Here is a 27,694-nt window from a genome sequence, read left to right on the forward strand (position 1 = left end):
GGGAGAGATAGCATTGAGGAGGTGGGGAGGCTGTAGAAGGATTTTGACAGGTTAGGAGAGTGGGAGAGAAGTGGCAGATGGATTACAATGCAGAAAAGTGCGAGATCATTCACTTTGGTACGAAGAATAGAGACATGGACTATTTTCAAAATGGGGAGAAAATTCAGAAGTCTGAAGTGCAAAGAGGCTTGGGAATTCTAGTCCAGGATTCTCTCAGGGTAAACTTGCAGGTTGAGTCAGTAGTTAGGAAGGCAAATGTAATGATGGCATTTATTTTGAGAGGCCTCTAATATAAGAGCAGGGATGTAATTCTGAGGCTCTATAAGGCCCTGGTCAGACCACATGTGGAGTATTGTGCACAGTTTTGGGCCTCATATCTCAGGAAGGATGTATTGGTCCTGGAGCGTGTTCAGAGGATGTTCATGAAAATGATCCCAAGAATGAAAATCTTAACATATGAGGAATGTTTGAGGACTCTGGGCTTATACTTGACAGAGTTTAGAAGGATGAGGGGAATCTAATTGAAACATACAGAATACTGAATGGCCTGGACAGAGTAGATGTTGGGAAGATGTTTCCATTGGTAGGAGAGAGTAGGACCTGAGGGCATAGCCTTAGGGTAAAAGGAAGACATTTTAAAACTGAAATAAGGAGAAACTTCTTTAGCCAGAGAGTAGTGAATCTCTGGAATTCATTGCCATAGAAGGCTGTGGAGGCCAAGTCATTGAGCAAATTTAAGACTGAGATAGATAGGTCCTTGAGTATGAAGGGGATCAAGGGTTCCAGGGAGAAAGCAGGAGAATGGGGTTGAGAAACGTATCAGCCATGATTGAATGGTGGAGCAGAGTCAATGGGTCGAATGGCCTAATTTCTACTCCTATGTTTTATGGCGTTATGGATATTGGTGCTCATTGTAATACTCCTTGTCCAAGCTGTTTCCTCAGCACAATCTAGCAAATGATCTGGGCCCCTCTGTTTGCATTGGCTCAGCAACCCTTTGTCAATACCAGTTAAGCAATCAGGGATTACCAAAATCAAATTCTTAAAATGAATTCTTTTTAAATTACTTTTGATATGAGAACATTCATTGCTAAGGTTTTGAATAAATTTTCATATGCAGCAAAGAAAAGTCATTACTCAAGCCACGATTCTACCACCTTCCATGGTTTTGCACAACTTTGGCTTTGTTGCATGCTTGGAATCCAGTTTGGCAACTAAAAGATGCAAGTGTGAGAAAGGTATTACAAATTAAGACTCTGAAGCCATTTCAGTTTCCTGCCCTTAAGATATAGCAGCAGTACAACTGAAAAATAGATAGGCCCTTGGAACAAACTGAGTCTGGCATTAATCCATACTATGGAAGCACAGAGATGTGCAGCACAGAAACAAACCCTTTGGTCCAATTCATTCACACCATCCAGATATCCTAAAATAATCTAGTCCTATTTACCAGCATTTGGCCCATAACCCTCTAAAGCCCTCCTGCTCATGTACCCATCTAGATGTCTTTTAAATGTTGTAATTGTACCAACCTCCATCACTTCCTCTGGCAGCTCATTCCATACACTTACCACTCTCTGTGTGAAAATGTTGCCCCTTAGGTCCCTTTTATACCTTTCTCCTCTCACTCTAAGCCTATGCTCTCTAGTTCTGTACTCCCCACCCTCTGTGTGAAAAAAATTGCTCCTTTGGTCCCTTTTAAATCTTTCCCCTCTCACCTTAAACTATGCCCTCTAGTTTTGTACTCCCCTACCCTGGGGAAACAGCCTTGGCTATTCACCCTATCCATGCTCATGATTTTATAAATCTCTGTAAGAGCACCCTTCAGCTGCTAATGCTCCAGAGAATGTTCGTCTCTTCAGTCTCACCCCATAGCTCAAACCCTCCAACAATATCCTTGTGAATCTGTTCCAAACTCTTTCAAGTTTCACAACATCCTTCCTCTACCTGGGAAACCAGAACTAAATGCAGTAATCCAAAAGTTCCCTAACCAATGTTCTGTACAACCACAATAGAACCTATCAAATCCTAAACTCAATGCACTAGCCAATAAATGCAAGTGTACCAGTGCCTTCTTAACTATCCAGTCTATCTGTGACTCTACTTTCAAGGAACTATGAATCTACAATCCAAGGTCTCTTTGTTCAGCAACACTGCCCAGGACCTTTCTCTTAAATGTACAAGTTCTGTCCTGATTTGCCTTACCAAAATGCAGTACCTTACATTTATCTAAATTAAACCCCTTCTGCCACTGCTCAGCCCATTGGCCCATCTGATCAAGATCCTGTTCTACTCTGAAATAACCTTCTTCACACTCCACCCCATCACCAATTTTTGGTATCATCTGCAAACCTACTAACCATTCCTCAGATATTCATATCCAAATAATTTATATAAATTACAAAATGCAGTGGATCTCAATAATGATCCTTGGGGTATATTGCTTGTCTCAGACGTCCGGTCCAAAAAGCAACCCTTCACCACCCTCTGTCTCCTAGCTTCAAGCCAATTTTAAATTCAAATGGCTACTTCTCCCTGGATCGAACCTTGCTAACCACTCTACCATGCGGAACCTTGTCAAATGCCTTGCTGAAGCCCATATAGACAACGTCTATAACTTCATTAGTAACTTCTTCTCAGCCACTTCTTTAAAAAACTCAATCACGTTAGTGAGACATGATTTCCCATGCACAAATCCATGTTAATCAGTCCTTGCCTTTCCAAATACATGAAAATCATGTCCCACAGAATCCCCTCCAACAACTTACTCATCACTGACATCAGGCTACAGTTCCCTCATTTTTCCTTACCACCTTTCTTAAACAATGGCACCACATTAGCCACCCTCCAGTCTTCTGGCACTTCATCCATAGCTATCAATGATATAGGTATCTCATCAGGGGGCCTAACAATCACTTCTCCAGCTTCCCACAAAGTCCCAGGATACACCTGATCAGGTCCCAGGAATCTATCCACCTTTACACGTTTTAAGACATCCAGAACCTCCTTCTGTGTAATATGGACACTTTTCAAGATATCACTATTTGTTTCTCCAGGTTCTGTAGCCTACATATCCCTTCACACAGTAAATACTGATGTAAAATACGCAGATTAGTATCTCACCCATCTCCTGCTGTTCAACACATGCATGTCTCAAGACCATAAATAAATACTAGCAGGGTAACATAGCACCAGATTGTAACTGACTTGTGTGCATAGATGTGTTTGACATATAGCCTGCTGTAGTGCAACATGTAAAAATCTAGTTTTCTTTTCTCAGTTGCAATTATACTGAATTGTACTATAGCATCAATTAAATTACTATCAAAAATGTTGGGATACCTTTTAAATTCAGAAACACCATTGCGTTTGAATTATCATATTTTTGAAATAAATGTTAGTGATGTGTGATAGTGTAAAATGGTTGATGGTGAGTAACAACCTTAATTTAGATTTCTCTTGATTTCTATTTCCATTGAAGTTGATAAATTAGGAGCCATACAAAATAGGTTGTGACTCACAGGGTGGAATTTAATGTTCTTCTCTCACAATGAGTTTAGAAGGACGGGTATTCAAATCAAGGTGGAGGCATGGTAGATAGTGACCCAGACACTTTCATATTTCTGTCCTAATTATTTCTAGTAAGGCAAGGCTCATGAATGACTTCTCTCCTCTATTGCCAAATCAAGACCATAAGTGAATATTTAGTGTCCACTTAACAGCCTTGTCCTGCCACTGCTGGTTTTCAACCAGTTAAAGGTGAACCATTCACCACCCAAGAAGCTGAAAAGCAAACTTCAATGACTGATCAAGAAACCTGGCATCAGAATGAGGGGGGTCACTGAAAGCCACTCTCCCTCACAATTCCCACCCTCCATTCCTCATGCATTTCCCCATGCTGTCCTCACTGCTGAGAGTCTGGTAAGTGTATTGTCAGCAGTTACCACCACTTCCCCAATAGCACTGTCTGTAATGAGCTGCTGCTGCTTTCAGTTTGGCTAATAGTTCTTTGGGGTGTGGTGAGTCAGGAAGTTCCAGGGAAGACTTTCCCAAAAGAGTTGAGGCAGGATTTTACCTGTGTTCCAGTCAGCTGAAGAGATCCCATTGCCTGGATTAACTGCCACTATCACTCATTTAACACCATCACACAAGATATGTGATGCATAACTTTTTTATTTAAAATCATTTCCCTCATATATTTCCCAGGTCTTTTATCTTGCCATCTAATTCAAGCATTAGAAAACACATTATGGTCAACACAAGAGAATACCTCAATCATATCTTCCATCTTTTAGTATGAGCTGGCATTTTTAGCTAATTGTGGATGCACTTCTAAATCCTGCCATTTAGTAATTCAAAACATCAATGTACTGCTTCAGTACACTGTATCAACACTGTTCTTCAAACAAATATTTTGACAATTATTTTTGTTTAGTTACATGAAGATGAACTCCCTGCAGACATTTGTCAGTTTACTTTATAAGAAATTATACTTGACATTAGATGAAAATGAAGTGACATCTTAAATTGAAAAAGAAATGTTGCAAATACACAGCAAGTCAACAGTATCAGAGAGAGAGAGAGAAAAACAGCTAATGAGTGGAATCTTGTGGAGGTGATGGGGCCTTGGCTGTCAGCTGGAGAGCTCACATCGTATCACCTCTTTTTGAGAAGATCTGCTGCCTCTTGTGCCATCAAGGTCTCAGCAGGCTAGAAGCGGGCATAGTCCTGTGATCAAGGACATCACCAGTGGAATCATATTCACCTGAAAAATCGGAGGCCAGCAGCAGCTCTTCTGTACCCAGTGGTGCACTGGGAGAGTGGTGACTGTTGCTAACATGACTCCCACTGGAGGTCTGAGATTTAGCAGGGTCTGAGGCAGAGGCAAGTGATGGTAGACTTTGCGTGTAGGACTGGTAGCATGAACAGGAGAGGCTCTCAACAACACCCTTCCTTCCTGATGCTCATTTTTTGATCAAGCATGAAGTGCTTCTCATTGAAGGGCTTCCTGGGAAACTTCAAGCAAACACGCCAGAGTATATTCATTGTGTCCCTTCACTCCCATCCATTGATACCAATGTCAACAGAATCAGGCCCATTAATTATGCAATGATTACGTGTTTAAGGGCCTCTCTTGATGGTAAAAGCATGAAGGCTATCCCAGGGCTTGGCTGTCACCAACATAACTGAGGTGGAGGTAAGAAGGTGGACAATACCCATTCTGCACCTTTCCACCTGATTAAATGTCCACCCCCAACATTAAAGTCACAAGGGAAAGCAGAATATTCCTCCCAATTTTTCAGTCTGCTCCCAAATGTGTTTCCAGACCTGCGAAGCTTTTCTTGTATTTCCTCTTCTAAACATAGATTTCTAATGTCTGCAGCATTTTCTGTTTCTAAGAAGTGCTGGCTTTTCTGTTTTGAAAGTTGGTGGCAGGTTTATCAAGAGCAGTGCCAAAGGTACAAATGTGGGCAATATCATAATTCTTTTCCTTATCAGAACAAACGTAATTCAACAAATGACCTTCAAGTTAGCAAAGCCCTTGTCATCAACAGTTAATATCAAAGTAGGTTTCTGTCAAACTCAGTTTCAATTATCATGAGAACATTTCAGATTTAGACTGCTGTTACTGCTCTCTTATTTTAAACTTTTTGTGTTGAAAATATGATTCTAAAGCACAATGCCACAGCATCACTCTGAAAGTAGCAGTAGTTCATTTAAACATTCTTTTAATCTTTTGATAACGGGTCAATAATTGGGCTTAAGGCAAGCAGTGATTCCTAACCCTTCCTCATACAGAAGCACTTGGACAACTCTTTACCAAACACTTTAAAAGCACTACCAAGACTGGGAATATGTGGTAGTTGATAATTTACAGCATGTGAGGAGCTGGATTTAGTGCTGGGGGGGCCCTGTGTGATCACATGGGAGGTTACTCATTCCATTCTCACTGGAGGGAATGTTGAAATCCATTTTGTCAGTGATGGGAATAAGCTGATGTGGGAAACCCACTTACTGGCTAATTTGCCTCATTATTGAGCAACTTAAAGGACATTATCTATTAACCCAACAGAATATAGGGATTTGTAAATACTTAATTTGATACACGGGTGTTTTTACTGATGGTGTTACTTGTTTAAAAAAGAGGCACAATACTGCTCATGATTTCTCTGAACTCTCATTTATTTTGTTCTGTACATGTGTGGGCGGCACGGTGGCACAGTGGTTAGCACTGCTGCCTCACAGCGCCAGAGATCCGGGTTCAATTCCCGCCTCCCAGTTCTCCCAGTGTCTGCTTGGGTTTCCTCCGGGTGCTCCGGTTTCCTCCCACACTTCAAAGATGTGCAGGTCAGGTGAATTGGCCATGTAAAATTGCCCGTAGTGTTAGGTAAGGGGTAGATGTAGGGGTATGGGTGGGTTGCGCTTCGGCGGGTGCGGTGTGGACTTGTTGGGCCGAAGGGCCTGTTTCCACACTGTAAAGTAAAGTAATCTAATGCTAAAGGCAGCAGCTCCCCAGGGAATTTTACTTTCAAAGGCACCTCAGGCCCAATCAAGTGGCCCCATATCGGGAAGAGGAATTGTCTTGGTCCTGGAATTTGGGCCAGGCATTCACTCAGCCTGTTGCCCATGACACAACCCCCTTGTCAGTAACACATCACCAGCCCACAGGCTCCAATCCACTTCAGAGCTGTCATTCCAGGAACCCTGCAGTGACCTCACCGTATGAGCAGTAGCAATTTCCCTCCCTCTGGTGCTGCTAGAAACAGTGTCTGATTACCTGGCAGCTGTACATAATTGGGATTTCCTGGAAAAGGCAGGTCACTGGCCAATTAATCTGAGAGACACTTCGTTTAACTGGGATTCCTTCAATGAAGTAACATAGGTTCCGTAACCAGTGAGCAAGATGTACCAGGGAAAATTACATCTAGTCCCAGATCTTAGTGTTCTACAGTGGCTATTGTGAGATATTTCATGAAGGTATCTAAATGCAATTATTCATTTTTGATTCAAATAGCAATCAAAATTACCTTCTTAATGTTCAGCTCTCAATGATGTTCTCATGCGATCTCACGTTCAAAGAAAAGTTTGCACCTCATTTAAACTAATGGGATCAGAATCACATTACAACAAATACAAGTAAGGAAAGTTTGCGTTCTGCAAATAACAGTTTAAAATCTTCAATTGTATTAAAGTCAATTTCTGTTGAAGAAACGTGTTATAGCAGAACCAACTGTATTAGTGTTCAAGCATTCAGCACTTCTCTGGAGACAAACAATCAAAATTGTGGTCGAAGCAGAAACATCTTCAGTTACTTACACCTCTCTGATCCATTCATTAATTTCTTTTCTGACTTTACAATGATTAATAAGTTACAATAAAGTTGATTAAACAAGTAAGATCCTCACTGTCTTTGGTGGTTACTGCATATTGAGCAATTTGTTAACATTTCACAACTTGGGATGATCAAGATTTGATGGCTCTGTACCTGTAGGAATGGCCTTTTTTTAAAAATCCCCACACTACTGCATAACTGCGGTAGTTATTTTTTTTTCCCTAGCACCCATGTTGTGTGTGTGCAGGTGTGAGACACAGTGAAAGACACAAGGTGCACAAATCTTTATTCAGTTTCCACCATCAGGAAGAAAGGAAACACCCGAGTGGCCAGTGACAAGCACTGCCCTTCACATCAAAGGGCAATGCTGTGTGATCATACAGTGAAGGGGAGGGCAGGGATCAAATCAAAATAGAATTGGAGGGGGAAAATAATGTACTCTACTCCCTGCGGCGCCCACCTCTCCCTGAACAACTCCAAGGTATTGGTGGAGACCGCGTGCTCCTTCTCCAAGGATACCCCGGCTCTAACGTAATCGCGGAAGAGGGGCAGGCAGTCGGCCCTAACGACCCCCTCCATGGCCCGCTGCCTGGACCTGTTTATGGCCAGTTTGGCCAGGCCCAGGAGCAGACTCACGAAGAGGTCTTCAGACCTGCCCTCCCTCCTCCGTACCGGGTGCCCGATGATCAGGAGCGTGGGACTGAAGTGCAACCAAAAACAGAGGAGGAGGTTTTTAAGAAAATCAAAAAGGGAGTGCAAATGCCCACACCCAATATGTACATGGTTCACGGACTCCACAGCGCCACAGAACAAGCAGTTGGGCTGGGAGTCCGTGAACTACTGCAACCTGTGGTTGTAGGGGATTGCTGCGTGCAGCACCCTCCACCCCAGATCTCCGAGAGAAAGGAGGAGGATTCCCGCGTAGAGAGCCCTCCACTGAGGATCCCCACCGCCCGGTGGCAAATGGGCACGCCAAGGCGTGTACGGATGGTATAGAATGGCCTTTTTTAATTGCCAACTGATGTTTTCATGTGTGTTTTTCACGGTTTTGTCAAAATTTTGCAATCAGATTCAGCAAACTCCATCAGGAAGCTGAGTTGTGAATCTAATAGATTCACAGGACTTTCTGCTGTTACTGATGGAAAGCATGAAGGTGGGAAGGACAGTTTAATAGCTGGAGTTGTTTTGTATTTGAACCACATCACTTTTTGCCTCTGTCTGAATTAATCTCTGGTCAGAAATTAGCCCATGATTAATTGAGGCTAATAAGTGCCCAAGTAAGGATCTATTAAGACACTTATCCCATGTTCAAGCCTAGGTGTCCTTGGAGAGGAGAGCACGTGGTGTCTATCAATACCCTTGATACCTTTAGGGAGTGATAAGCATTGTTGGGGGGTGGAGTGCTTTATTTCCCCCTCCAATTCCACTTTAATTTAATCCCTACCCTCCCCCTTCACTTTTTTCACATAAGCATTGCCCCTGTTGGGTTTTGCTTGTTACTGGTTCACTAGCCACAAGGGTGTTTTCCTGGTGTGGAAATATTGAATAATGTTTTTATACAAGGTGTCTTCACTGAGTCACTGCACTTACACACACACACACACACACACATGTGCTGTGGGGAAAAAAATGAGCACCACTGCTGTGTAATGATTAGATTGAGATTAGATTAGATTACTGAGAGTGTGGAAACAGGCCCTTCAACAACAAGTCCACACCGACCCACCAAAGTGTAACTCACCCAGACCCATTCCCCTACATTCACTCCTTCACCTAACACTACGGGCAATTTAGCCAGGCCAATTCACCTAACCTGCACATTTTTTTTGGATTGTGGGAGGAAACCGGAGCACCTGGAGGAAACCCAGGCAGACATGGGGAGAATGTGCAAACTCCACACAGACAGTTGCCTGAGGCAGCAGTGCTACCACGGTGACACCATGCAAGGAAGGCGATTCAGAATCACCTAATTTCAGGAAAAAGGGGGAAAAGGGACTTATCCCTTTGCCATTGCAACCACAAGGGTTTAATGTGTATTTCACCACTTTCCCCATTTCCTCTTCCCCAACATTATCTCAGTGCCAAGCCTCTAACTAAGCACCGCCCTCTTTTCCTGTCCATCACGTTGCCCACCTATCCACTCCACCCTCCCCTCCGACCTATCGCCGTCTTCTCCACCTCCATCTAACGTATAGCCTTCTCCTCTACCTCCCTCTACCCTATCACCTTCTCCTCCATCTCCATCTAACCTATTGCCTTCTCAGCCACCTCCATCTACCCTGTTGCCTTCTCCTCCACCTCCATCTACCCTATCGCCTTCTCCTCCACCTCAATCGACCTATCACCTTCTCCTCCACCTCCATCTACCCTATCTCCTTCTCCTCCATCTCCGTCTAACCTATCACCTTCTCAGCCACCTCCATCTACCCTGTTGCCTTCTCCTCCACCTCCATCTACCCTATCGCCTTCTCCTCCACCTCAATCGACCTATCACATTCCCCTCCACCTCCATCTACCCTATCGCCTTCTCCTCCACCTCAATCTAACCTATTGCCTTCTCTTCCATCTCCATCTACCCTATCTCATTCTCCTCCACCTCCATCTACCCTATCGCCTTCTCCCCCACCTCCATCTACTCTATCGCCTTCTCCTCCACCTCCCTCTACCCTATCACCTTCTCCCCCACCTCCATCTACTCTATCGCCTTCTCCTCCACCTCCCTCTACCCTATCACCTTCTCCTCCACCTCCATCTACCCTTTCGCATTCCCCTCCACCTCCATCTTCTCTATCACCTTCTCCTCCACTTCCATCTACCCCATCACCTTCCCAGCCACCTCCATCTACCCTATCACATTCTCCTCCACCTCCATCTACCCTATCGCCTTCTCCTCCACCTCCATCTAACCTATCGCATTCTCAGCCACCTCAATCAACCTACCATCTTCTCCTCCACCTCCATCTACCCTATCGCATTCTCCTCCACCTCCATCTACCCTATCACATTCCCCTCCACCTCCATCTACTCTATCACATTCTCCTCAACCTCCATCTACCCTATCACCTTCTCCTCCACCTCCATCTATCCTATCGCCTTCTCAACCTCCTCCATCTACCCTATCGCATTCTCAGCCACCTCCATCTACCCTATCGCCTTCTCCTCCACCTCCATTTACCCTGTCGCCTTCTCCTCCACCTCCATCTACCCTATCGCATTCTCAGCCACCTCCATCTACCCTATCGCCTTCTCCTCCACCTCCATTTACCCTATCACCTTCTCCTCCACCTCCATCTAACCTATCACCTTCCCAGCCACCTCCATCTACCCTATCGCATTCCCCTCCACCTCCATCTACCCTATCGCCTTCTCCTCCACCTCCATCTACCCTATCGCATTCTCAGCCACCTTCCCCCCAACCCCACCCCCCCCTCCCATTTATCTCTCAGCCCCGGCCCACAAGTGTGTTCTCCTGCTCCTCAGATGCTGCTTGACCTGCTGTGCTTTTCCATCATCACACTCTCCAGCATCTACAGTCCTCACTTTCTCTTGGAATTGATCTTGTTTCATTAAGAAAAAACTCAATTACAGTAATATTAGAATTCAATTTTCCACTAGTTTCCCTTTAATCCCTTGCACTCAAGATCAGATAACAAGAGAATATATGAGAAGTGAAAGTTACCTCAGCATCCAAAAACTAATGCTGTGATTGAGCATTGTTTCTGTTAAGGCCATTTCATTTATATAATGATACTAAGACAGCAGTACCTCCAAATAGCATTCAAGGACTCTTCTTCATTGGAGAACAATGGAAGAAAGAAAGCAGAGTTGAAGTGGCCACAACTGGAAAAGTCATGATCAGAAAGGAAAATTAAAATAAAGAATGAAAAGAAAGGAAGAGGGGAAGTGGATATTGACAAATGAAGGAGAAGAGATAGTGGCAGTGCTGAGTAGAAGTGTGGAAACACTGTTTTCCTCCCATCATCCTCTGTAATCGGTTTATCTACTCTGGACCCTCTTACTGTCTTGCATATCTGAGCAAATTCTCCAAGGTTTATTTCCCTGCCGGTTGGGAGCTGGTATTACGCAGTGATTTTCAGCCTTTCATCTCCACCTGATTGAGAAATACTTCATCTTCACTTACTGACCTTCTATGTTGATAAATTCAGAATCTGTTTGAAATGGGGTTGGAGACAATCGTTCAATCTGTTCACTGTGATAATGCCCAGAGGACAGGATGAGACATCACAAAGAAAAGGAAGTATTCTGTTCTATATATTTTCCATTTAAGTTCTGGTTGTTTTAAACATGGACAGCCTTACTAGGCTCATAAAATGGGTGAAACTTGATTGTATGAATGTGATTGCAGAAACTTCTGAATGCTTTGTATTTTGTTTTGTTTTTCCAAGGTGGAGGCATTGAAGTAGGCAGTGTCCGAGTTTAGCCCGGGGCTCATCCTTTCCATCCACTTCTCTTTTTTTGCCCTTTATTCCATTCTCTTCTTAATTTCTTCGAGTTATTTTTAAACTTACTTTGTGGAGAGAGTGAGTGGTGATGGCATTGGAGCATTGTAGCAGCTGAGAGTCTGGAGCGGAATGGTCAGCAGGCCCAGAGTGGAGCAGGATGGCCCGTGGTTGGCAGGCCCAGAGTGAAGTGGGGTGGCCAGTAGATGGCGGGCCCAGAACAGGATGGGATACTAGTGATTGGCCAGCCCACAGCGTAGTACAGTGCCAGTGGTTAGCAGGCCCAGAGTGGAGCAGGATGGCCAGTGGTTGACAGGCCCAGAACGGAATGGGATGGCCAGCGGTCAGAGACCTTGGAGTGGAGGGGAGTGGTCAATGGGCTGGGAGCCCAGAGCAGGGCAGCTGGCGGTTGGTGGATTGGGGCCTGTCAAAGGTGGGTGGGGTTGGCTCAGTGCAGGGGAGAGTGAGACTACGCATGGAAGCCCTGAGCATAGAGCAACTACAGGCGATAGAAGAACTGTAATGTTTATCTTTTGACTTTATTTCTTTATTTTCCTAAATTATACAATGAAGAACAAGTTTTTTTTATATCTGTAGATAATCTATTTTAGTACCTAAGATTTGTAACTAGGTACTTTGTACCTAAGATGTTGCCGTGTGTGGCAACATTGTACATTTTCCAAAGTACTCCTGTATTTTTGTACTTGAGTACACATGACAATAAAACCTAAATCTAATTCTAAAAACCTAATTCTCATTGTTGGCATTCCAACTAACGCTGACGTAACAGACTTGGAGATGAGCCATTCTTCCTCTTGCCAGCTCTGCAAAGTCTGACAGGGGAGATAGCGAACATAGAACAGTCATGTTCTATGCACAGGAACAGACCCTTCGGCTGACCATGACTGCTGTGACCATGATGCCATTCTAAACTAATTCCATCTGTCTGCACATGGTCTGTATTCCTCTATTCCTTGCTTGTTCCTGTGTTTAAATGCCTCTTAAACATTGCTATTGTATCTGTTTGTACCACCTCCCTTGACAACACATTTCAGGCACCTAACACCCTCACACATCTAAGCTACATTGTTAGTTTAACAATCTTCCAGTAAGCCACTTGGGATAGGTCCTCAGCAACTGAAATGCTGACTTTATCACATTACTAAAATCAGAGCTTGTTGAATTAAGTTACACTTTAGGGTTTCTAAGTCAGTTTCTGTTTGACCCCCAGAGGGTGAACACAACTGTAGACTTAGCTGGCAGCCAGCATTGGATACCCATCTGTGTCTCCAAATTTCTTAATGGAGAGAAGTCTGCATTGCCTGCAAGAAGGAAAAATATAGGGCCCTCTCTCTCTGAGGGAACTATTATTGGATGATGATCTCTGGAAAGTTATATCTCATATCAACCAATTTTTAAATACCCAGTATTTATCAAAACTTGACATTTATAACCTACCTCTGTGTCGGTCTGGTCTTCCTTAATTTACTGATTGCTTGTGTGTTTATGGAATAGCAAAGCAAATCCTCTGCATTTGAATCTTTTGATAATAAGTCAAATATTTGGTTTCATCTCAAAAGAATTTTGCTGCAAGTTTATTTGAAAAATTGGAATCTGAAAACCAGGGTTGGGGGAATACCCTTTGGCTTACCTCAGTCAGGAACAGAGGTCAAAAGGGAAAGGAGTAAATCGAGTAACACCTCATTGAATTGGGCTTAAGGCAATCATAATCGAAGTTTCACACACTCCCACTCTGCTATGGCATTGGGTTGAAAGCCACAGAGTGCAACATGACTGTCACTTACCAGTATAATGCTGTCATATTATAATTACAACCTATAATACAGCAGAAGGATATAATTATATTTGTTTCTTATTTGGATTCACAATGCTCAAGCTGCTTCACTTCACAGTTGAATATATGACAAAGTAGCAAGAAGATACTTTGGCCATTTACAGTCTAGTTTGCTGTTCAACTCAGATGTTGACAATGCTTTTGGTGTTTCTTGCCTAAATCAGCAAAGCTACTTCAGACTTGCTATTTAATTGATATTTTTATGATAACATAAGAACATTCCATGACATTTCTGTTTCAGGTGATGTGTGTTTAATGGCCAGCCAAAACTGCATATGAAAGTAGCTACAATAAAAGTAGGGTCACATGATTGTGGCATGCAAATGAGAGCATTAAGGTATGATTGGTATTCCTCCAAATATCCCACTTCAAAGGCTATTTTAAGAAGGATGTAGTGGAATTGCCTATTACAAGTTTCAATTTCCTGGGCACTTCCTATGGAATTTGTATGTGCAACTCCATTTTGTGTTGTGGCTATATATTGTGGATTTCCCATTATCTGGCAGCTTTACAAAATTGTACTATATCCTTGAGAAGACCTGGCCAGTAAAATCATTCATGCATGAGTCTTCCATATCCCAACTTGTCCTGCCATAGCTAAGCTATCCTTAGTATCTCATGACAAAGTTTTGATAGTACCACTGTGTGGTGAATCACTTCTGGTCTCCACTTCTGCATAAGAGATCTATTTTGAATATAGTAACATTCAAGAACTCCTTCTGCTTTGAGTTTAGTTTGAAGCTGACTAGGTTACTTGACTTATATTTGCATTGGCCTGCTGAGTGTTACCATAGAAGACTAATTGAATATTTCTTTCAGATTATCTAAATTTCCAGAGAATATTTCAAATAATCACATATCTGTTTGTGGAGTCAACAATGGGCCTTTTTTGTCCATTGTATGGATCACTAGACAAAATTCTTGGAACTATTTACAGTGACTGCTCTCTCTCTGTCCTTGAATTAATTTGGCCTTTTCATGGTTTCACCATCAATCCAGACAAATCATTCTCCAAAATTAGGTCAACTTGGTTACAGGTAAATCATGAAGAAGCCCCTACAATTATTATTCCAGGTATTAAGTCTCACTCTGGGTTTACCCAATACAAAGATATTGTGTCTGATTTTATAGCCATTACGGAGACATGGTTACAAGGAAATCAAAGCTGGTAATTAAATTTTCAAGGTATGTGACTTTTCAAAAGTTCAAGGAGGAAGGAAAGAGTGGTGGAGTAGCATTGTTGGTACAGGATGGAGTAAGCATGATAGAAATAATTATCCTGGATTGGAACATATAGAATCCATATGGATGGAGATAAGAAATAAAAAGGGAAAGAAGATACTGGTAGTAGTCTCTAGGTCCCTTAACAGTAGCTAGAGAGTTATAGAGTCATATAGCTGTTCAACATGGAAACACACCCTTCAGTCCAACTTATCCATGCCGATCAGATATCCTTAATTCACCTAGTGCCATTTGCTAGCATTTGACCCATATCCCTCTAAACCCTTCCTTTTCATATACCCATCCAGACGGCTTTTAAATGTTGTTATTGTACCAGCCTCCACCACTTCCTCTAGCAGCTCTTTCCATACATGCACCACCCTCTGCATGAAAAAGTTGCCCCTTATGTCCCTTTTAAATTTTTCCCCTCTCACATTAAACCAATGCCCTCTATTTTTGGACTCCCCACCTTGCGGAAAAGATGTTGTCTATTTACACTATCTGCGCCCCTCATGATTTTATAAAGCTCTAAATGTCACCAGTCAACCTCTAAAGCTCCAGGGAAAGTAGCCCCAGCCTATTCAGCCTCTCCCTATAGATCAAACCCTCCAACCCTGGCAACATCCTTGTAAATCTTTTTTGAACCTTTTCAATTTCACACATCCTTCCTATAGCAGGGAGACCAGAATTGCACGCAGTATTCCAAGTGGTCCAAATGTCCTGTACAGCCACAACATGACCTCTCAACACCTATATTCAATGCACTGACCAATAAAGGCAAGCATACCGAATGCCTTCTTCACTATCCTGTACACCTGTGACTCTACTTTCAAGAAATTATGAATCTGCGCTCCAAGGTCTCTTTGTTCAGCAACACTGCCCAGGATCTTCCCCTTAAATGTATAAGTCCTGCCCTGATTTGCCTTTTCAAAATACAGTACTTCACATTTATCGAAATTAAACTCCATCTAGTACTCCTCAGCCTATTAGCCTATCTGATTAAGGTCCCATTGCGCTCTGAGATAACCTTATTTGCTGTTCACGACTTCTCCAAATTTGGTGTCATCTGCAAAATTACTAATCATATCTCCTATGTTCATATCCAAATCCAGTATGATGGGGGCATGTAACAAAGGCAGTACCTTAATTCTGTGGGCATCTTAATCTTCAGGTAGATTGGAATAGTGAGATTAACAGAGGAAGCCATAAGGAAGAATTCAGAGTGTATTAGGACAGCTTCCTAGAACAATATGTTGTGGATCAACCAAGGATTAGGCTATTTTCGAATATCGTGAAGTATAATTTATTTTGCAGAATATTGAATGGTCCGGACAGAGTGGACATTGGGAAGATGTTTCCATTGGCAGAAGAGACTAGGACCCGAGGACATAGCCTTAGAAGGAAGACACTTTAGAATGGAGTTAAGGAGAAACGTCTTCAGCCAGAGAGTGGTGAATCTATGGAATTCATTGCCACAGGGGGCTGTGGATGCCCGGTTATTGAGTATATTTAAGATAGAGATAGATAGGTTCTTGAGTATCAAGGGATCAAGGGTTACGAGCAGAAAGCAGGAGAATGGGTTTGAGAAACTTATCAGTCATGATTGAATGGTGGAGCAGACTCAACCGGTTAAATGGCCTAATTTCTACTCCGACGTCTCATGGTTTTATGGTAATCAGAAAGCTTTAATAAATTATGTCAGAATAAATGATTGTCTTGGAAACAGTGCTCATAATGTAGAAGACTACCATTCAGTTTGAGAAGGAGGAACTTGAAATGGGAATAACTGTGCTAATCTTAAGTAAAAGTCATTACAAATGAATGAGGGTTGAGCTTGCTGGAGTGTTCATTAGCAAAGTCAGCTGAGGAACAGCGGCCGACATTTAAGAAAATAGTTCATGGCTCACAGTGAGGAAAAAGAATTATAGAAAGGGGGAAGGCCAACCATAGTTAACCTGCAAAGTGAAGGATAGCATCAGATTGAAAGAAAGAGCATAAAATGTAGCAAAAAATTAGTGGTAAACCAGGAGATTGGGAATATTTTACAAACGAAAAGAGTTACAAAAAATATACAGAGAGAAGATCAACTTTGAGGGGAAACTTGCAAGTAATATCAAGATGGACGGCAAGGATTTACATAACCATATTAAAGTGAACATAAGCCCCTTTTAAGAAGGAGGCTGGGAAAATAATAATGGGCAACCAAAAAATGGTAGAAGCGATGAATAAATACTTTCTATCAGTCTTCACAGTAGAGTCAAAAAAGTCTGCTGCACAGAAAAAGGCTATTTGTCCAATGAAGCCTGCACCTGTCAAAACAAGAACCTAACTACTTTAATTTTATTTTCCAGCACTGACTCATAGCCTTATATGTTTAGGCTTTACATGTGCTCATGCAACTGTTTCTTAAATGTTTTAAGGGTTATTGCCACTACTACACTCACAGACAGTGACTCCCAGATTTCTGCCACTCTCTGATTGAAAAAAAACCTTTCCTCACAGCTCCTCTAATAAATCTTATCTTAAACTGATGCCCCTTAGACACTGATCCTTTAAAGGGGAAAAGTTTCCTTATGTTCACCATACCTGTGCCCTTCATAATTTTGTACATCTCAATCATGGCCCCTCAGTTTCCTCTGCTCCAAGGCAAATAACCTTAGTCTACCCAATCTTTCTTCATAGCTAAAATTCCCCAGCTTTGGCAACATCCTGGTAAAGCTCCAATGCATCCTCTCCAGTACAATCACATCCTTCCTAAAATGTGAATTCCAGAACCGCACACAATACTGTACTTGTGACTTAGCCCAATATTTTATACTTTCTTAAATGTCATGCCTTGACTAATAAAGGTAAGTATCCTATATCTCTTCTTAATCACTTTATCTACCTATCTCACTACCTTAAGATAGTGATGGACATACAGACCAAGGTCACTCTGATCCTTGGTGCTTCCCAGATTCCTATCACTCATCTTGTATTTCCTTCCTTTGTTTGATCTGCTCAACTGCATCACCTCTCACTTATTCAGAGTGAATTCCATTTGGTACTGATTAGCCTACTAACCAGGCCATCTATGTCCTCCTATAATCTAAGATTATCATCCTCACTATCTACCTTCCCAGCAATTTTTGTATCATCCATGAAATAATTGCTCAACCTCCTACGTTCAAATCTAAATCATTTGCACCTACTACAAAGAGCAAGAACCCCAACACTGATCCTGAGAAGACACTGATAGCATTCTAAAATTACTAAATATTCAAGGGCAAAAGGAGGTGATGAAACCAATACAATATCCATCATTAGAAAAAAGGTGCTAGAAAAACTAATGGAACTAAAGATAAATAAGTCCCCTGGATTTTACAGGATACATCCTCAGATATTAAATGAAACAGCTACAGAAATAATGGATTCACTGGTAGTAATCTCCCAGGAATCCTTTCCTTCCAGGAGAAGTCCCAGAACACTGGAAAACACCCAAAGTAATTCCTTTGTTTAAAAAGGGAATGAGATGAAAAATGTACATATAAGTCAGTTAACTTAATTATCATTGGGAAAATGGTAGAGTCTATTTTAAGGAATTAGAGCATTTAGAAATGCATAATATGATCGAGCAGAGTTAACACAGCTTCATGAGGGGGAATTATTTCTAACAAATTTACTAGAATTATTTGAGGAGATAATAAAGGGGAAACCATGGATGTAAAATATTTGGACTTCAGAAGGGGTTTGATAAGGTACCACACAATATGCTACTTAATAAGATAAGAGGGCATGGTGTGAATAGAGTTATGGCTAATTAATAGAAGGTAGAGAGTTGGGATTTGGGAAGGGAGCATTTTTAGAAAGGTGAGCTGTAACTAATCGTGTACCACAGAGATCAGTGCTTGTTATTTACAATATTAATGACTTGGATGAAGAAAGTGAATGCACATTTGCAGATGACACAAAAACAGGTGGGGTGGCAAACAGTAAGGCTGATACAAAGAGATTGCAGAGAGATAAAGACATGTTAAGTGTTGGGCAAAAGCTTGGCAGATGGAATATGATGTAGGGATGTGTGAGATGATACACTTTAGAAGAAAGAATAGAGGAGCCAAATATTATTTAAATGGAGAAGACTGCAGAAAGTTATGGAACAGTAAGATTTGTGAGTCCTCGCCCATGAATTTCAAAAAGCTGGCATCAAAATTCAGCAAATGATAGGTAAGGCAATTGGAATGTCGGTCTTTATTTCAAAGTGAGTGGAGTATAAATGTAGGACGGTTTTCCTAAAACTATGTATAGCATTAATCAGGCCACATCTGAAATATTGTGAACAATTCTGGGTTCTTTATTTAAGGGATGATATCCTGACATTGGAGAGAGTTCAGAGAAGGTTCACTAGACTCATACCATTTTTGAAGGGACTGTCTTATGAGGAAAGATGGAGAAGATTGGCCCTGTACCAATTGGAATAAGAAGAAGAGGTATTGAAATATATAAGACTCTTAAGGGATTTCACAGGGTAGATGCAGAAAGGTTGTTGCCCCTTGTGGGAGAATCTAAAACCAGAGGGCATAATCTCAGAACAAGGGGTTGCATATTTAAGACAAATATAAGAAGGAATTTATTCACTCAAGGGATTGTGAATTTATGGAATTCTTTACCACAGCAAGCTGTTGAGGTTGAGTCACTAAGTATATTCAAGGCTGAGATAGACAAAATTAATCAATTAGAGAATCAAGACATATGGAGAAAAGGCAGGAAAAAGGAGTCGAGGACGATTGGATCAGCCATGATCTTATTGGATGGCAGAGCAGACTTGATAGGCTGAATGGCCTAATTCTCCTACATCTTATTGCATATTCTCCCTACTCATACCAGACACTAAAACCTTGCAATTCCTGCAACTCTGTTCGAAAAATCATACATTTTCCCATCAAGGTAGTTTGGCTGGTTCCTGTACCCTTTCATATGACTACAGGATTGTCTTTCTCATTTGAGGAATAAGAAGTTACTTTCCATCTTGACAAGAATTTCCCATATCTGTCAGGTAGCTTGCTTATTATGACCTAATCACATCAATAATAATACTTAGCCCCACAGAGTTTGATCTGTGTACATGCAGCCAGTGTTCTTTTGCACTGACCTTGTGTTTCCCACTATGTCCATATGCATACCCTACAAATCCCAGCAATCTGCAAGATGTCCCATCTTGTGACAATGGAAACACTTAGGCCTTCGGACATCATTTCCACCCTTAGCATCTTCCTTTCTGCCCTGAGAAGGAGATCCTGAGGCAATTCCAACTGTACTTAGAAGGATGAGGGGGCAATCTAATTGAAACATACAGAATACTGAATAGCCTAGACAGAGTAGATGTTGGGATGATGTTTCCATTGGTGGAGAGACTGGGACACAAGGTCATAGCCTTAAAGGAAAGATGTTTTAGAACAGAGATAAGGAGAAACCTCTTCAGCCAGAGATTGCTGAATCTGTGGAATTCATTGCCACAGATGACTGTGGAGGACAGGTCATTGAGTATATTTAAGACTGAGGTAGATAGGTTCTTGAGTATAAAGGGGATCAAAGGTTACAGGGAGAAAGCGGGAGAATGGAGTTGAGAAACATATCAACCATGATTGAATGGTGGAGCAGACTTGATGGGCTGAATGACCTAATTTCTACTCTTATGTCTTATGGGCTGATGATCCTTTCTCATCCCTGGCAACCTGCCTTCTGTGGTAACATCCTACAAGGCCCATGGGAAATGACTAATTTATCTCCTTTTGGAGATTTTTGAGTATGAGTTCCCTTGGTAATAGACTGCCCATCACCTGAACTGTTTGGCCCTTGCTGGGACTAGCCTATGTACGCCATCATTGATGTTCAACAAGAAATGACACTCCTTTCCAGTCAGGCATCCTGAGTAATTACACCATCCTTTCATCCTCTCACCTTCGATCTTTCTTAGATTAGTGGGAGTGACAGAAAAAAGCATTTGGGTTTGCGGTCCAGTTTGTAATTATCAACCAACCTCATTCCCTGATTTGCTATTGGTAACTTCTGGTTTTCTATCTGAGTTCTTACTAATGATGGGAGTAAGTTGTTATATTTTTCCAAGGGAATTATTTCCCTAACAGCCTCATAGATATTCTCCATTTTTAAATCCTGCAGGAAATGGTCAAAATTATTTCACTTTACCCTTTAAATTCCATGTGAATTGGCCACACTACATTCCAATTGCAATTATCTGTCTTTAAGCCTCAGGGAACAACTTGCATGCACTAAGAATTGTGCTTTTCTGCCACTTAATCATCTACAGAAGCCTCCAAAGAAGGCAAGACCTAAATCCTGTCAGCTCAGCCTGTCAACCTGCTTTGTCTAAGCATCATCCAGTTTTCTTTAGGCCACTTCATTTACTTCGCTATCTTTTCAAAACAATTTAAAAATGTCTCTTTAATTACATGTTTTAATCAAATTTTGGGAGACTTGCACAAAGTTAAACAGCTTCCCACTGGGTCTTGGATTAGACTCAGATCCTTCCTCATCAAAATGTTCCCAGGAGTCAAAGGCCTCCTTTTTCAGTTCCAATCTTTTACACTGGCATTCTCTCTCTCTCTCTCTCTCCTTCATTTTCTTTCTTGGTTTTCTGTCTCGTTTTTTCATTTTCTCTTTTCCATTACAGTTCGAATTCTGGCTTCTTACATCTTTATTTTCCTTACTTATTCTCTGTAAAATTCAACGATTTAGGCTTTTATTCTTTATTTTTCAAGCTGCTTCATCTCTAAAATTGAATTTAAGTATCTCAACTTAATTACCATTTGGGTTTCTATGCCTTCCTCCAATTTTATATATTGTGCTTGTTCCTCAATAATGTCTGCTTTCTTAGTTTCTGCTTTTAATTCTATCTTCAGCAACTTCTCAATTTTTGCTAATCACTGAGGGGTGAATCTTGCATCTCCAGGAAAGTGATAGAAATTGCTAGATACACAAGAAACTTGATAACTTGCTTTCTCTCCTTTTCCAATTATTATTGCTATAGTTCTAATTAAATGTTGTTAGCAATGGTTACTATGGCCTCCTGTTTTTGTTATGACCAAGATGGGAGGAGTGCACAGTTCTCCAATCTCACTACTCCATCAGTCACAACATAAATGTAATTGTTTCACTCTGTTCTTGACTTAGCCAAACATATACTTTCCCTGTATTAGATTTTAAAAATGATTCAACATCCAAGTTTTTTCCTAATCACAAAGTTATTGATTTATTCTAAACAAAATGTATTCAATGATGATGTGAATCTGGTTAACACATGTTACTTGTACTACAAAATGTTTACTCCTCTAAATAACCCAAATAGGTCCACATGCATTCAGTTACATTCTCCATTAAAAGCAGAAACATGGATTTCTCAAAGCAGAGATACACTTTGGGGAAAACAAAAACATCTTTGTCCAATAAGTCTTCACTCTTGAAGGAAATTAAATGGTCATGGCATAGAACGCTCAGGTGGCTATCAGCATTACACTCTGGAGCATAAAGACACATGCCACCAAGCATGAGCAGATGTCTAAACGATCTTTGTTAATGGCATTGTTCAGAAGGACAACATTGAGGATCCTTCTGAACTATTTACAGCAGGCCAATTTCGGACTCTGCCTGAACTATGGTTCCATATACTACACAGAACCTACTACAATAGGCTTTTTAGAAACCGGAGACCTGGGCTGAAAGGTTCTTTTCCATCCTCAGCTGGTCATCAGCTGACAAATCCAAACAACCTCTAGTGCAGAACTGTAACATGACAGTCACAAATCTAAGAAAGGAGGCTACAGTAATCAAGCAGCTATCAGAAAACGCGTGACTTTCAAGAAACACTTTGTTAAAACCTAAAATTCTACAATTCTATATTTTAAAACTGATACTTAAAAAAATTCATGTGTCCACAATCCTTCAAAGTGAAGTTCACAAAATTATTAAATACAAACAGTGGAAAACAATTAAGTTTTTACAAAAATTCAACTGTCAGAACATTTCATCCCACAGCAGCAGGGAATGGAAAACACACAGCCATTTTGACTCCATCTGTAAGTCAAAGTTTCAGATTTCTTCCCCTTCATCCTTGCTGTTTCTTTTAATAGCTGTTCTCTAAAAAACTCTGAAAGTCCACACATTTTTGACTGATACTTCAAATGATGATCAAAGTCTTCAAGATATGAACAAAAAAGGACAAGGTAGCTGAAGGTAAAATATTTCCATTGGTTGGGGATGTAAGCACAAGGAGGCATAGTCTGAGAATTTGGGCCAGACCATTCAGGAGAAATGTTAAGAAATACTTCTACACATAGAGGGTGGTAGAGGTTGGGAACTCTCCTCCACAAACACCAATGAATTCTGCAACCATTGTTAATATTAAAGTTGAAATAGGCACATTTATTTCAGCAAAAGTATTAAGAAAATATAGGCCAAGGGCAGGTATGTGGAGTTAGACCACAGATCAACCATGATCTCATTGAGTAGAGGAACAGGCTCGAGGGACCAAATGTCCTACTCCTGTTCCTATGCTCTACCGAATGCCCTACTCTACTCCTGTGTTCAATGGATGCTGTCGACTGCACATTAAGATACTTACAATTGTGACAGCTATCATGTGACTATGATAAATCAGCAGTGCACTATAAGTACATCTGCATTTCTCCAAACAATTTTCACACTACCTTTTTAAGGAGAGTTGACAGAATAATAAATTGTAAATTTTCTCGATAGCCTGAACTTAAAGAGCTGAACTGTATTACAAAACAAATTTCAACACTGCAAGCGGTCGTTCAGGCCAAATGAACAAGGCATCAATATTTGCCTTAACAAGCAGGTTCACTAACTCTCAAAACTCTCAATTGGTGGGCTTGCACAATTTTGAAAAGTACTACAACAAGTACTCGGAACACAACGAAAGCAAATCTGCATATGTACTCTATAGAAACACGTTTGCATCTTTTTCCTATAGCACTTGAGAAGGAAGTAGCTTAGGACTGGGAAACAAATATACTGCAGACTTTGAATACAATAACATACCTCTGAGTTCACTCTCCTGTCAGCAAGAACTAGTTCTCAACTCATAGCCATAACTATGCACTTTCATATTTCACTCACATTGCTGCACAGCCTGAAGAGTGAAAACCCAGTAAAAAATCTATAAAACTTGAAACTAATAGCACTGGTTTATTTGTTCTTTTATCCTCGGATATATAAGATGGATTTGGACCAGTACTGTCATTTCCAAGTTTTAGTGGTTTTCCTCCTTACTGGAAGTGCTGAACCAAGGGAGGAGGCGCAGCCCAGAGTTGTGGTTCACATAGGCACTAATGACATAAGTAGGAAGAGAGTTGGGGATTTAAGGCAGAAATTCAGGGAGCTAGGGTGGAAGCTTAGAGCTACGAAAAACATAGTTGTTATCTCTGGTTTGTTGCCTGTACCACGTGCTAACAAGGCGAGGAATAGGGAGAGAGAGAGGTTGAACACGTGGCTACAGGGATGGTGCAGGATGGAGGGTTTTGGATTCCTGGATAATTGGGGCTCTTTCTGGGATAAGTGGGACCTCTACAAACAGGATGGTCTACACCTGAACCAGAGGGTACCAATATTCTGAGGGGAGGGGGGAGGGGGGAGGTGGAATTTGCTAATGATCTATGAGTGGGTTTAAACAAATGCAACAGGGGGTGGGAGCCTAAATTGTAGTTTGAGTATAGAGGAGGTTGAGAGTAGGGAGGTCTGAAATAAGGTTTCAGGGTTGCAAGAGGGCACCAGCAAGCAAGAAGTTGATTTGAAGTGTGCCTACTTCAATACCAGGAGCATCAGGAATAAGGTGGGTGAACTTGCAGCATGGGTCGATACCTGGGATTCTGATGAGTGGTCATTTCAAAGACATGGGTAGAGCAAGGCAGGAATGATTGTTGCATGTTCTGGGATTTAGATGTTTCAGTAAGAACAGATAAGATGGTAAAAGAGGTGGGGGTGTGGCATTGTTAGTCAAGGACAGTATTTTGGCTGCAGAAAGGATGCTTTGAGGACTTATCAACTGAGGCAGTATGGGCTGAGATTAGAAACAGGAAAGGAGAGGTCATCCTGTTGGGAGTTTTCTATAGGCCTCTGAATAGTTCCAGAGATTTAGAGGAAAGGATAGCAAAGATGATTCTCGATAGAAGCAAGAGTGACAGGGTAACTGTTAGGGGGACTTAATCCTTCCAAATATTGACTGGGAATTATATAGTTCAACTACTTTAGATGGGTCAGTTTTTGTCCATTGTGTGCAGGAGGGCTTTCTGACACATTATGTAGACAGACCATCAAGGGGCGAGGCCTCATTAGATTTGGTACTGAATAATGAACGCGGTCAGGTGTTAGATTTGGAGGAAGGTGAGCACTTTGGTGATAGTGATCACAATTCAGTTATGTTCACTTTTGCGACGGAAAGAGATACTTATACATCAGAGAGCAAGAGATACAGCTGGGGGAATGCAATTACGATGCGATTAGACAAGGAATGCACAGGATGGGGCAGGAAACTGCAGGGAATGGGCACAATAGAAATGTGGAGATTATTGAAGGAACAGCTACTGCGGATCCTTGATAAGTATGTACCTGTCAGGCAGAGAGGAAGTTGTCGAGTGCAGGTCCTGTGGTTTACTAAGGAAGTTGAATCTCTTGTCAAGAGGAAGAAGAAGGCTTATGTTAGGATGATTTGGACATGCCGGTGTTGGACTGGGGTGTACAAAGTTAAAAATCACACAACACCAGGTTATAGTCCAACAGATTTAATTGGAAGCACACTAGCTTTCGGAGCGACGCTCCTTCAATCACCTGATAAAGGAGTGATGCTCCGAAAGCTAGTGTGCTTCCAATTAAACCTGTTGGACTATAACCTGGTGTTGTATGATTTTTAACTATGTTAGGATGAGTTGTGAAGGCTCAGCTAGGGCAATTGAGAGTTACAAAGTAGCCAGGAAAGACCTAAGATGAGCGGGAGGGGCCATAAGGAGTTGTTAGCGGATAGGATCAGCGAAAACCCAAAAACTTTCTATCGGTATATAAGGGTTAGAAGAATGATGAGAGTAGGATTAGGACCAATCAAGGACTGCAGTGGGAAGTTGTGCGTGGAGTCAGAGGAGATAGGTAAAGCACTAAATGAATAATTTTTTGTCAGCATTCACGGTGGAAAAAGATAATGTTGTCAAGGAGAATACTGAGAAACAGGCTACTAGACTAGATGGGGTTAAGGTTCACAAGGAGGAAGTGTTAGCAATTCTGGCAAGTGTAAAAATAGATAAGTACCCTGGGCCAGATGGGAGTTATCCTAGGATTCTCTGGGAAGTCAGGGAGGAGATTGCTGAGCCTTTGGCTTTGATCTTTATATTGTCATTGTCCACAGGAACAGTAACAGAAGACTGGAGCTCAGCAAATGTTGTTCTCTTGTTCAAGAAGGAGTGTAGATACAACCCTGGCAATTATAGACCAGTGAGCCTTACTTCCATTGTAGGTAAAGTGTTGGAAAAGGTTATAAAACATTGCATTTATAATCATCTTGATAGAAGTAAGTTGATTAGAGATAGTAAACATGATTTTTGGAAGGGTACGGCGTGCCTCACAAACATTATTGAGTTCTTTGAGAAGATGACCAAACAGGTGGATTAGGGTAAAGGCATTGATGTGGTGTATATGGATTTCAGTAAGGCGTTTGATAAGGTTCCCCACAGTAGGCTACTGCACAAAATACGGAGGCATGGGATTGAAGGTGATTTAAAAGTTTGAATCAGAAATTGGCTAGCTGAAAGAAGATAATGGTTGATGGAAAATGTTCATCCTGGAGTTCAGTTACTAGTATTGTACCGCAAGGATCTATGTTGGGTCCACTGCTGTTTTTCCATTTTTATAAATGACCTGGATGAGGGGCGTAGAGGGATGGGTAAGTAAAGTTGCGGATGACACTAAGGTCATTTAGTTGTGGATAGTGCTAAAGGGTGTTGTAGGTTACAGAGGGACATAGATATGCTTTAGAGCTGGGCTGAGAGGTGGAAAATGGAGTTTAGTGCAGAAAAGTGTGAGATGATTCACTTTGGAAGGAATGACAGGAATGCAGAGTACTGGGCTAATGGAAAGATTCTTGGTAGTGTAGATGAGCAGAGAGATCTCGGTGTACAGACACATAGATCCTTCAAAGTTGCCACCCAGGTTGATAGGGTTGTTAAGAAGGCAAACGGTGTGTTAGCTTTTATTGATAGAAGGATTGAGTTTCAGAACCATGAGATCATGCTGCAGCTGTACAAGACTCTGTTATAACTGCACTTGGATTATTGCGTACAGTTCTGGTCACTGCATTGTAGGAAGGATGTGGAAGCTTCAGAAAGGGTTCAGAGGAGATTTACTAGGATGATGCCTGGTCTGGAGGGAAGGTCTTACAAGGAGAGGTTGAGGGACTTGAGGCTGTTTTCGTTAGAGAGAAGGTTGAGAGGTGACTTAATTGAGACATATAAAGGTAACCAGAGGGTTAGATAGGTTGGATAGTGAGATCCTTTTTCCTTGGATAGTGATGGCTAGCATGAGGGGGCATTGCTTCAAATTGAGGGGTGATAGATATAGGACAGATGTCAGAGGCAGTTTCATACTCAGATAGTAATAGGGGCATGGAATGCCCTGCTGCAATAGTAGTAAACTCGCCAACTTTAAGGGCATTTAAGTGATCATTGGATAGGCATTTGGACAAGAATAGAATAGTGTAGGTTAGATAGGCTTCAGATTGGTTTTAGAGGGCTGCCCAACATTGAGGGTCAAAGGGCCTGTACTGCA

At 41.5% G+C, this 27,694-nt stretch overlaps 1 protein-coding gene across 1 annotated transcript in view; it reads right to left on the minus strand.

The window, feature by feature from the left end:
• klhl14 (kelch-like family member 14) overlaps positions 1-27,694 on the minus strand; it is a 149,430-nt gene that overhangs the window by 103,045 nt on the left and 18,691 nt on the right. The gene's annotated exons all lie outside the window — the stretch shown is intronic.

This window comes from Chiloscyllium punctatum, chromosome 5 (assembly GCF_047496795.1).
Source record: "Chiloscyllium punctatum isolate Juve2018m chromosome 5, sChiPun1.3, whole genome shotgun sequence".
Taxonomy (NCBI): Eukaryota; Metazoa; Chordata; class Chondrichthyes; order Orectolobiformes; family Hemiscylliidae; genus Chiloscyllium; species Chiloscyllium punctatum.